Source organism: Anguilla anguilla, chromosome 11 (assembly GCF_013347855.1).
Source record: "Anguilla anguilla isolate fAngAng1 chromosome 11, fAngAng1.pri, whole genome shotgun sequence".
NCBI classification, from domain to species: Eukaryota; Metazoa; Chordata; class Actinopteri; order Anguilliformes; family Anguillidae; genus Anguilla; species Anguilla anguilla.
The window spans coordinates 19,855,875-19,867,842 of NC_049211.1; the positions used below are offsets into that span (position 1 = coordinate 19,855,875).

Here is an 11,968-nt window from a genome sequence, read left to right on the forward strand (position 1 = left end):
ATAAGCTGTCTGCCATTCAAAAAGGCTTGACTGTGTTTGGAATTAGAGCAAGAGCTGACCCAGTCATTAACATCTTTCAGTTAGGGACTAAAAGAAAAAAGTGATAATTAGCCCCATTATTATCATACTGAATAGCTGGCTGCATTTGGGGGCTTACATTATGGTAAAGCTTAAAGGTAAATTATATTCTACCCACAAATATAGCCCTGCTATTTCAATCCAATTGTGTTGTAATTTTTTCTTTTCTTCTTTTCAAATATGTATTTTTGTAGGTACAGTACATTCAGTGCGAGCAGTTATACTGCTCTTTTTACCTGTGTAGCAGTTCACGGTGTACACACTGATATTTAAAGTCACCATCGTAATGAATGCTGCAGATAAACCACCAAAATGCCTGATTTTAGGCTGTCGGCTCTTCTCTAGATCATTGCTCAGCACCACTTTGGATGGCTGCAGAATAATTGCCCAGCCATCATAGCCATCTCCACTTTAATTTAATGTGCCTGCTAGCCCTGACAACGCCGTCTGTCAGTGACATGTCCCAGAATGCTTTATTTCTTGCATTTGTCTTCCTCTATGGCTCTCTTTCCTCACAATGTCTCTAGCTCTGAATTCAGAAGATATGAAAATTCTAAAGTCAGCCAGAATCTCATTATTATGAGTATAAACTTCATAATGCTACTCCTACACTCTGTATCATTATTAAAAATGTAATGCTCATTGTTGATGACCAAAGGTTTTTTTTATTTTTTTATGAAAGTCATAAATCTCTTTTAAAATGGAAAACCTGTTCTCAAAACGGCATACTGTTCAGGATGTTTGCTTAGTTCATTCTTTGTAGTGTATGATTATGTAAAAAAAAAAAAACCAGATGAATAAATTCTTACAATTACTACGTTCATGTCTTGAAAATGGAAATCAATTAATGTGATCATTATAAACAATTCAACTTCAAGGTACACTTTATTACATAGACCTCCTTTCTAAGTAGCATTTTTGAAAGGTTGCATTTTAATAAGAGAGTAAATAGAGTTGGAGATTTGATCAGTTCTCTACATTTGCTTGGTCAACTTCTTTGTTTGACTTTACAGATGATGCTTTAATCTGAAAATAGAATCATTTTGAATTATGTGAGGGATTACAGAAATCAGAGGTCATATTTAAAGATAAAATTTAGCCTATAAAATGATCTGTATCTTGTCCATTTCCGGCAGTGTGAAAACAACATTGGATTATCTGCTGTAGTACATTTTCTGAGTACTATTATTTGCAACGGTGCACTATTTAATGCCACGCGTGGTTTCTGTGTAGCAGCAACCATGCATCCTGTCGGTGGTATAATTCACAGCTTTAGCTGTAGGGGGTCCTTATATCCTCTGGTTGCATATTAATCCAGCTAATGGGTCTCACAATAGGGGATTAATTGGTTCCTAATTTCTCATAGTTAAAAAGATTAAAGACTCGCTAGGTGTAGTGAATGTAAGAATGTACTGGAGATTAAGGGCAAGATGGCATACACTTTAACTGTTCTTGTATCAAAGCACGTGGCAGACTTCTGCTGTCCCAAATGAGGACAGAGAGACCCCATGAATTTGTTGAAGGGGCACAAAATTTTACTGCTGTACGTGAAGTCCTCAATTTTTTGGTAACTTAATCTTTTTTCTTCTGATGACATTTAAGCAGAATATCTGACAACAGGGATTAGAAAAGTTATTCTGTGTGCGCCCACCTGTCACTGGTGATTTATGTAGCCAATTATGTCTGCATATTTTTTACTCCCTGTAGAGTATTAAAAGATTTTTACATTTTTTATTCTGTCATGTTCTGATATCTAATCCTTATGTAATAACTTTTATGCTGGTCTCATAGGAAGTAAGGAAGAAAATTAAGACACTTGCAGTGACTAAATGGAAATGTACAAATGTGAATGTATTTCTGAGATCTTTTTTTGTGAGACAGAATTGGGCCAGAAAGGAGGAGAGTGTAGTATTGTCATTGAAGCTGTTCTTCACTGCCAGTGCTCACCTCCTATACTCAATCTCCCCACTAACAGTTAATATAAAACTGGAAGAAAAATTCATGGAGAACATTCAAGGTTTCTTTTCACCTGAAGGGCATTGTGGGCAACACATGCTTTCCCTTGCAGAAAACAGTTGTTTCACAGCAACACACGGCAATTCTGTTTTTAGAGATGATTGCCCAATCAGGGAAAATCGGCATAAACTGGTGGTCACTAAGGGGCACTGAGCAGAGACTGACATAATGATAACTGCATGACATGAATGCCTTCCATAGAGGGCATATAGCCGACATCAGGCATCCTGATCAGGTTGGCAGTCAGCTTAGAGACACCCCCGTTCTTCCACTTATTTTCCTGCAAATGGTCATGGAATAGGTATGGTAGTATCATGTTTAGACTGGTATTGTGTCACCTATCTGTCATTCTGTGTATTATAAACGCTGCAGCCTACATTCCTGGCCTCAGAATTAAAGGTGCTTGCCCATAATGGGAATCGTTCAACTGCCCAAGTGTGTGTTGCTGTGGTGCACAGCACAAGTTGGGGAAACCAGACCAATGAACATTTAATAGAGCGTTTGAAAAGATTGTAATTCATTTGCTGTCTTGTCTCCCTATTTCTGACTCTTGAAGTGGAGGAGGTGATTTGTGTGTTTATTTACGTTGGATGGGTCTTGGTTTGGGCTTGCTTAATTCTGATAAGTGGAGTGCCAGGGGCCATACTAATCACAACATTACAGTGAAGGGTCAACAGATGCAGACTAATCAACTGTCGCAGAGTAAAAATGTGTACGCTACATTTATATGTCCTCTAGTGTATATACGTGTTCATGACCTCTACTGTAGCTAATTTGAATTTGTGGGTTTTGATAATTTATACAACCATTGTTTATCGATTCTTTTTTTTCAGATATAGCTGAGGGTGGCACAGCGAAAAGGTTCTGGGTTGGAGTCCTTGTGTGGAGTGCATGGGTTTCCTCTGGGTACTCTGATTTCCTCCCACAGTCCAAAGACATGCAGGTAGGCTAATTTGAGACTCTAAATTGTGTGAGTGAATGGTGTGTTTGTCCTGCGATAGATTGGCAACCTGTCCAGGGTGTATTCCTGCCTCTTGCCCAATGCGTGCTGGGATGGGCTCCAGCACCCCTGCGAATCCAGACCGGGATAAGCGGGTGTAGATAATGGATGGATGGATTGAAAACCAGTGTGGTGGTATAGCAAAATGATGGAACAACATTGTGTGATTTTGCGAGTGCAATAAAATGCAAGAATGAAGAATGCAATACTTCTCCCTGGTAAACGTCAGTTCTAAGTTTTTGGTTTTTTTTGACCCAGTTTAGCAAGATGGCTCCTACCTTGTATCAGTGGCAGATATAGCAAGCTGTTTTGCTTGGCTAACATAATAATTTGTTTAGTTGATAAACCATGCTTCTATTGTTTATCTAACATTAGCTATTTGAGATCATATAACTGAGGTATATTGGCTAATGAAGTTACAATAAGTTATCTTAAAATGATCACTCTTTAACTGTGTTGTGTTGGTGGGACTTACATCTCTGTCAAAATGATTATTCAGCAAAATATCTGGCAGTTTTAAAAGACTGATTAACATGAAAGTTTGTCCTGCATTGCATGGGAGGGTCGGCATCCTGCCTTGCCTGATCTGTCCGGAATGCGTGTGAATGGGCTCGACACAGAATTTTTTCCAAAAAGGGGACCTATGTGTGAACAGGAAAAACCACTAGTAACATCATATTCAGTGAATTACAGAATCAATTTGAGTGTCCTTCAAATAATTAAATGAAAAATATTGTGTTGCCTAGCGAGACAAACTTGGGATCTGTCTGTTTGTTAGTGTTTTGTGCTGCCCTAATTCTAGACTTGTGACTACCCACCCATTGTAATATTTTTGGCTGGCCTATTACTCAGTCATAGTTTCCTGTCTAGAAAAATCTGGGTTGTTACTAAGGATGGAGCACCGGTCTTAATTGTTCACGGTGTCATCCCACTGCTAAAGGGATGTGTGTGGTTTATGAATTCCATTACACCACACAGTGCGTTTGCAGTGACTCTAAATCATAACAACTTTGTGAAGAGAATATGTAAACTTGAGCAACCAACAAAACACATTGAAACCCAGAAGGCGTGTGGGTTGCTGTAAGCGTCTCAAGTGTATGCATAACTGGCTGAAACTGAAGGAACTTGTGATTGATTCTAAACTGTCACACTCCACTGAACAACACTCAGCAAGTTGTTTTTGTTTTTAAACACGTCTTTGGTGATTTATGGTAAGATCAGTCAAAATGTTCTTTGGTCCTACTTTTGGTGCATTTGGGATACTTCTTTAACCTGACAGAGCTCAATGAATTACCCCAGATGTACGGTAGCAACCTTGAGAGGAAAGCCTTTCTGCTCATTAGCTGGCAAAGAGAGGGAGTGCAATGAGAAGGCAGTGGGACTGACAAGTTCACAGGGCATTGTCTGAAACAGGACCCCACATCCCACTGGTGATGTGTCCCATCTGTGGGCTGGGATTGGCCCCACTAGCCATTTTTGTGGAGGAGGCAGTAATTGGAATCGACCCAACGTTCTCCTCCGTTCGGTCTCTGGCGATTTCTTTTAATACCCATTTAAAAACTCAATAGGCCTGGCCTGGCAAGGGCAGCCACTTCTTTTCAGCTCCCGCTTTGACCAGCTCTGTATTGGAACAACATTGGGAGGGCCCTGCTCCCCTCGATGATAATGCAAGTAGCATGCCAGTGAGTGTTTGTTTATAAGTGGTGACAGAAGGGGGCTGGCAGTGGGGGGCGGAGGGGAATGTAGTGCTAATGTGGAGGAGGGAGGGGGGGGGCATACTCAAATGTTGGTGTAAACAACACATTAGTTATTTAAAACTGCAACAGCACAGTCAGCCTGTATACACAGTCTTAAAAAGGCTCAACAATTATCATACTGCCTTTTCATCCCCGGGGTGAGGTTCCCTGTTGGCCAAGACTCCATTGTTCCTCAGTGACTGGCGGGCTCACGTAGCTTCGCCCAGGAGGTTCTCATGGGTCCAGGGCACTGTGGCCCTCTGCATGTGTGAAATGATTGAATAGGGGGCAGGCTGAAGTGCCTACTCCGTTATTCACTCAGACAGAGGATCGCTTTCTTCCATTTGATGTAGGGCATGCATAACCCGAGAAGCAAGAAATGATGTGAATAGAAATTAGCAAACAGGTTTGAATTGCCTCATTCACACAGCGGGGGTTTTTAAAAAGATATTTTTATGCACAATCAAAATGCCACCCGTAATGGCATGTTGAATTATGAATTAATTTCCATACTACAGTCGTGACCATGCAAAGGCCAGGACTTAATGGACTCTAAGGGGTTTCAGATTATTGAATATGGGATAGAAAATGGTGACACCTGGTCTGTACAAAGCATCATCATTAACCATGTTTCCTGTGTTTTTACAGTATCTCGGCATTAGTGCAGTATTGTAGGCTGACAAGCTTTTTTAAACCTTCTGTTTAAAGTGGTCAGTCAGTAATTGTTTTGCATGGAAAAAGCTATTGCAATTGGTAGGTAAATGCAGATAGATCACAAATTATGACTCTTTGTGTTCCCCGTCAGATCTGGGCCACTTGGGGTCTGAGATCTTTCTCATTCAAACTAAATCATTTTTATTGGATTTGTTATATTATTTCTCTCAAGAGTAGATTACACATGGATATTGATTCTTGTTTCGCCATACAATTCAATATTGTCACATTAATGTTGCACAAGTATCCCTTGGAATGGTGGAACGTTCCAACCAAGCTGGGATATCTTGTGTAGCTCTCTAACGATGCGTATGAAACTGAACGCTGGTCTCTTGGCTGTATATGGTTTACTGCCGCTTGCATAATTGATTTTCTTTTTCGCGTGGCATGTTTACAATGTGTTTCTAAAGTGTTCTTTCATCTGAGCTGATGTGCGTAAAATGACCTTGTGTCACATTTAGTGAAATCAATAAACAACATTTAGTTTGCGGTTTGGTTTTACGGCAAATACAATATGCGCTGATGAACAGCAGTCAAAGTGATTTAGTTAATTAGTTCACCATCTGAGCAACCATTTCCCAACAGAGTGTAAGAGCAAGTGGTGTACGTACAAGCTGTAGGGTTTTTCAGCCTTTGAAGGCAATGCGATGGGGCGACATAGCTCAGGAGGTAAGAACAGTTGTCTGGCAGTCGGTGGGTTGCTGGGCGTGTCAAAGTGTCCCTGAGCAAGACACCTAACCCCTAATTGCTCCCAACGAGCTGATTGGTACCTTGCATGGCAGCCTTTTACCGTTGGTGTGTGAGTGTGTGTGTGAATGGGAATGAGAGGCATCAATTGTAAAGCACTTTGGATAAAAGCACTATATAAATGCAGCCCATTTACCATTTACAATGCAAGACCTGATCTAGGTTACAGTACCTGTCCTTCTTGTTTTAGAAAGCAATGTCAAAAAAAAAAGCTATATATATATATGTGTTTGTATGTATGTGTATATATACACACACTCAACAGACATTCAGAAATGTGTAGTATTCAACATTATATAAACAGTTTGTATGCATTATTCACTTGGCAGATTTTCTTATAACAGTCACATATATTAGCTTACAGACTTTAAAAGAAAAGTCTATGAGTGTGCACAGCTGGATATGTACTGGAGCAATTCAGGTTAAATAAATTGCTCAAGGGTACAACAGAACATTATCCAAGGAATTCGAATCCTCAAATCTTTGATAACGTACAAAGTTGCCTGAGGACTGCACCCTGCTGCCCAGTGTTTGGGAATTATAGTGTTGCTTTAGGAAACCTGTTTGATTTAGAAAAATGCAGATATACATTAATGGTTTCATCCCATTACTCTCAAGAGAAGAGAATCATAAAACTAAGAAAGGAGGAACTTCTTATAACCCAGTAATATCTTCTAGCCATTTACTAAAGCTGTGAAGACATGTGAAAATCAAAAGCTGTAGAGCACATCACATCTTGGTTCTGGTCTTCATGATTGTCCCCAGCCATTCTAAACAACCAGGTAACATAACATTGAAAAAAAGTGCAAAATTTAAATATCCACCATCATATTCATACAGCAGCACAAAATGAGGTGTATATTCCTTAAAAAGGGCATTTTTCTTTTAATGAAATAGAAAAACCTTTCAAGTGCAAATGCAAGCAATTCAGACATTTACTAGTCTCTCTTCTCCTGTTTTAAGCCAAATGGAGCAGCTAATTTAAAGCATGCTACTATACATCCTCTACAGTGCAGCCTTTAAGCTCAGAGGAAGCATGAGGAGACCATCTGGGAGCTCAGACCATAATGAAGAAAAGAGTTCATCTGAGGAAGTGCTTTTGAAACTGATGGCTGGGTCAATACTGCATAACTGTAATGAATACCCCATCACCCCTTTTCTCTGCATCGGTGTCCTCATGCAGAGATCAATTGTTTTCAGGTGCGCATTTAAGCATATAGTCCTAGCTATAGTGGAGTCCATCTGTTTGGTGGGTATGGCATTCATAACCACAGTTATTGACTCCCTGTCAAAGTGCCTGAAGTTTTCTGCAGTGCAGCATACATATTTCAGTCCAGTTTTCATGGCTGGCTTTGAAGAAATCTTAAACCCCAGGGTCTCTCTCATTCGAGTGTGCTGTCCCAGGTAATTTTTACAAATTCCTTTGATCTCTTGGCCGGTTTGGTGTTTTTCATGTAACCACTATTAAATTGATAAAACAGTTATTCCTAGTATAGTTAATTAAACATTTTTTTGTGAAAAAGCAATATAGTTTTACAGTAAGTCTATATTTTTTATGTGTGGGTATTTATGATTTGTATTCAATAAATTATTTATAAGAGAATGGCCGGGAATGATTTGTGAATTTGACTTTGTTAAGCAAGTAGTTGTAACGAGTAGCCAAATCCATCTTAGCTAAAGTTTAAAAAGCACCAGAAGGTCACAACGTGTCGCAGGAAACTCACTGGTTATTTTAAATGGTGATGTTCTGTAAGGGAGAGTACATTTTGTCCTCTGCGACACGTGTAGCTCAGCAGAAGATGTTCACTTTAATTAGAGGAAGCGCTCAAGTATGCTCCTCCCTCAGTGCAGATTTAGCCCTCTTAGCTCGCTTCACCCTGCTCGCATTGCAGCATGTTCACAGTGTGTGCAGGCCCTGCGAATGGGAAGCTTAATTGCCTTGCAGAGTCTGATTCCACTGCTTTAGCCTGGGCGCTATCATCCTGACAGCCGTACGGCCTCCAACCCCCAAACCCCCTCATCTTTCTGATAGGACTGTTTAGTCTTCCAGTTTTCTGAAAGTCATTTGGACCTTATCTCCTATTTTCTGATAGGCTATGTATCCGCACTCCTTAATTAGGCAAGAGTGGGGCTTGCTGTTTGCATTTTGTGGCTTCTTTAAACACGTTTAAGCTGTTTGCACTGACGACCACGTCGGGTGTTTGTAGAAGGGAGGTCTGTTTTTTTTCTGCTTTTTCTCTTCATGGCTGGTGCTGTTCTCGTGTCCCTGTTGACAAGTTTGTTTCCGCTCTCTGTCTCTGACTAATATTTGTCCGGGGTGATTCGGTCTCTGGAAGTGTAGTCTGTGTGGCTGCAGTCTAAATTCTGTTTCTACTCACTGAGGGCTGGGCTGGGCAGCAGACAGGCAGAAACGGTTGCTAGTTTGGGCAGGGCGATCCCAAAATGCATAACATTGTACGCATAGTTGTTTTTTGTTTTTTTTGTCTTGTGAGTGGAAATTTGGCATCTCACCAATTTTATACCTTGAATATGGTAGCTTTACAGGACACAGATCTGTGAATGTAGGGACGGACTCTAAATGGAGAGGATTTCTGGTGAAATACCTGTGTCAATAAGACAGGAACCCTCCCTTTGTGACTGGAGGTTATTTTTGATTTCATGCTTAGGTGTGGTTAGAATGTCAGCGATTTAACTGAACGTACTTGGGCCTGTCATTGTGGCATTTCTTGCCTCACCGGGTGAGAAAAAGTATGTTTCCTCTCAACTGGAGTCTGTTCTGTTCTGTGGCACGCTACAGAGTAATATATCAATTCAACGTCCGCTGCGCCCTTTTACTTCCTCCGCTCTTGAGAACAAAAAAACTAATTCTTACAACCTGAGAATCCAGTGTTGTGCAGTGTAGTAACTTACTGTATGTTTTCTTCCTTTGATAGATCCACTATGAGATAAAGGAGCAAATGCCCCAGATTCTCCCCGCCCCTTACGCACACATTCATTTAAATTCACTGGCAACGGCTTAGCTATAATATGCCTAGAGCATGAACGCTTGTAGTAGTGTGGAGCAGTACAGTGGTTCCAGACCACTTCCTCCAACACTTGCTGCAGGATGCAACTGCACTTACTATTTATCATAACCATTGCATTCAGTTTGGATCAAATTGACCCATTTTAAACTTTTAGTAAAACGGGTACGATACATTTGTGAGATTTATTTCATGAACAGTGACTAAACCAGTGTAAATATGGTTCTTGCTTTGTGTTTCTGTTTCTTGTCATCATCTGAATTTGATTTATGTCTTTTTGCCTGTATGGTTTCTTTCAATATAATAAGATAAATTTGATACATAATTGAGAATGCCAGTTCAAAACAGTTCAAAATTTTAAAAAAATATCGATAATCTACTGAATTTCATTTAAATGTTTCACTGATAAACATGATTTATGCCCCCATGCCTTAATTATAGTAGATTTTTAACGGAAATCACATCAATCACAAAATCGCAAAAAATGAACGACTCATTGTTGAATGTGATCTAGTAGAGGTAAGTGGCAGCTATTAATCATATATTTGCATGGTTTGGAATTCAGATAAAAAAGAACACATATTGAGTATTTTTGCATGAATTATATGATCCAGGCTAACAGTTTCACAGATAAGTAAACAGAACACAACAGTTAATCATGATGTCATTATATGGTAGTAATCAATGCAAGTCAAGACTTTATAGTTATTTTTTGTAATGAGGGCAGATTCATTAGTTTGAACTGCAGTTGATTACATTTTCTGTCATTATTGTTGTCATTCCTGGGGTGGCTGGGCTTTTACGTCTTCCCTTCTCCCTCCCTCCTTATGGAAAGGGAGGGCTGGAGGCCTGGCCTCATGAGACGGAGGGCATATATTTTTACCAAATAACATTGATTTGTGTCAGAAGCAACTTTCACACGTGCAACATTTTTAGTGTTCTCTATTATGCACCATAAAATGAAGATCAATGCATGCTGCCTCCCCGTTTTGATGCAGGGAAAGGAACCGTGCGCATTATTAAGCAAGCGATATATACAAATATATAGTGGAAATAGAGTGGATTTCTGTCTGATTGTTATGATTCATTTTTACTTTGCATTGTGTAATGCTCTTTAGATATTGCTGGTGTGGAACTGTGTATCGTTTTACTGTGTCACCACTGAGGAATTCACTGTAATAAAAAATTGGTAACTGTAAATGCCCTGAAATCCTGTTAAATGTCATGCAATTACCAATTCTTGCTTATCACGGAACTAGGTTTGCTATATGTTTTAATGCCTCTAGTCTGCAATTCTAATACAAGGCAGCTACATCTACTGTCCTGGCTTCTTCGGGAATGTGTGCCATTGCTGTGTCACATGACAGTTCTGGGACATAATTGGGACACATTCGTTTTGTGCTTTTCCTGTGTTTATGGGATGACTTGAATGCTCAGATCTGCGTGATATTTCCAGGCAGTTGAGGTGTTGAGCGTTTCGGTGCTTCTCACTCGGTCTGCGCCCTTGCTGTGGCTCTCAGATGTCCTCTGTGGAGGACCCTGTGGTTTCAGCACGCTCGCTTCCCCAGCTCGTCAGCGCAGAATGCTGTTTTCCCTTTCAGCTCTACGGCGCGGTCACAGCTTTCATCGGCAAATCTCCGTGCATGCTGAGGCCACACACTGACATTATTTGCAGAGAAAAGGGCAGTTGGGAACTCCCCTGACAAACGTAGCAAATCTTTACGTGCTTTTTGTCATATTTTGTGGCTGCATGATTGGTGGCAGCAGTGTAACCAGTTCATACAGATAGCAGTATATGTGTGTGTGCGCGTGCGCGCATGTGTGTGTAATCTCAGTTTGGGGAGTCTCTGTATTTGGAGAGGGTAGAGCACCAACCAAGAGCATACCAGGCTCTGTCAAAATAGGCCCGGGCTCCTGTGGATCCTAAAACCGTTCCGATTACTTTCCTCCCACTTAAGTGTGAGACTTTTCTCAGACTGGGAGATGCTGGTCACAATTATACACCAATAAAGGTTTGTGTTTCTCACTGTTTTAGCTTCCAAATCCTGTTTTCAATAAATACGTTTGTCATTTAGGGAGTGGGCTCGTTAAAAAGCCTGCAAGAATCTCATTTTTTTAAATCTAAATGGGTCGTCTGTGCCAATTCAGTAAAAGGGAAATAATTCCCTATGCAGCCTCACAGTAAGCGGCTTTATTGACTGCTCCGGCTGGTGAGAGAGCTGTCAGAGCAAAGATTGCGTGGTGTTACGTGAAACGAGAACCAAATTGGACTCTAAAACGACACCCTGTCCAACCGTCCTGCCAACTGAACACCAAGGTAATTAACCATTAAAGAACCAACATCAGTCAAGATCACACATTCCCAAATAAACTACATTTGCTATGTTCTATGTTGTCGAATATTCTGTAGAATAGATTTTCCAAAAGTTTTACCCAACCTTACCATTCGAAAGATGTTTATTTCATATTTCTTATGGGTCCAGAGCATGCTGTCTTCTTTGTAAGAACAGTGGTGCTGCTTATACACTCTACACATTTATGACCATGGCCCTCTGTGGAGCTGTGGTCACTCCCACACTCAAGTGCTGACAATGCCCTGAAAGCCAGCCTCCCCCACCCCCACCAACTTTTGTACTGGTTTAGTGCCCATGGCT

The 11,968-nt window shown here is 40.5% G+C and overlaps 1 long non-coding RNA gene across 1 annotated transcript in view; it reads left to right on the forward strand.

Moving 5' to 3' along the window:
* The window catches only part of LOC118207617, a 29,856-nt gene extending 26,832 nt beyond the window's left edge, over positions 1 to 3,024 (forward strand). Inside the window, exon 5 of the long non-coding RNA XR_004761427.1 lies at positions 2,928 to 3,024. This is a non-coding gene — a long non-coding RNA (uncharacterized LOC118207617). The remainder of the gene's footprint in view (positions 1 to 2,927) is intronic.
* The last annotated feature ends 8,944 nt before the right edge of the window (positions 3,025 to 11,968 follow it).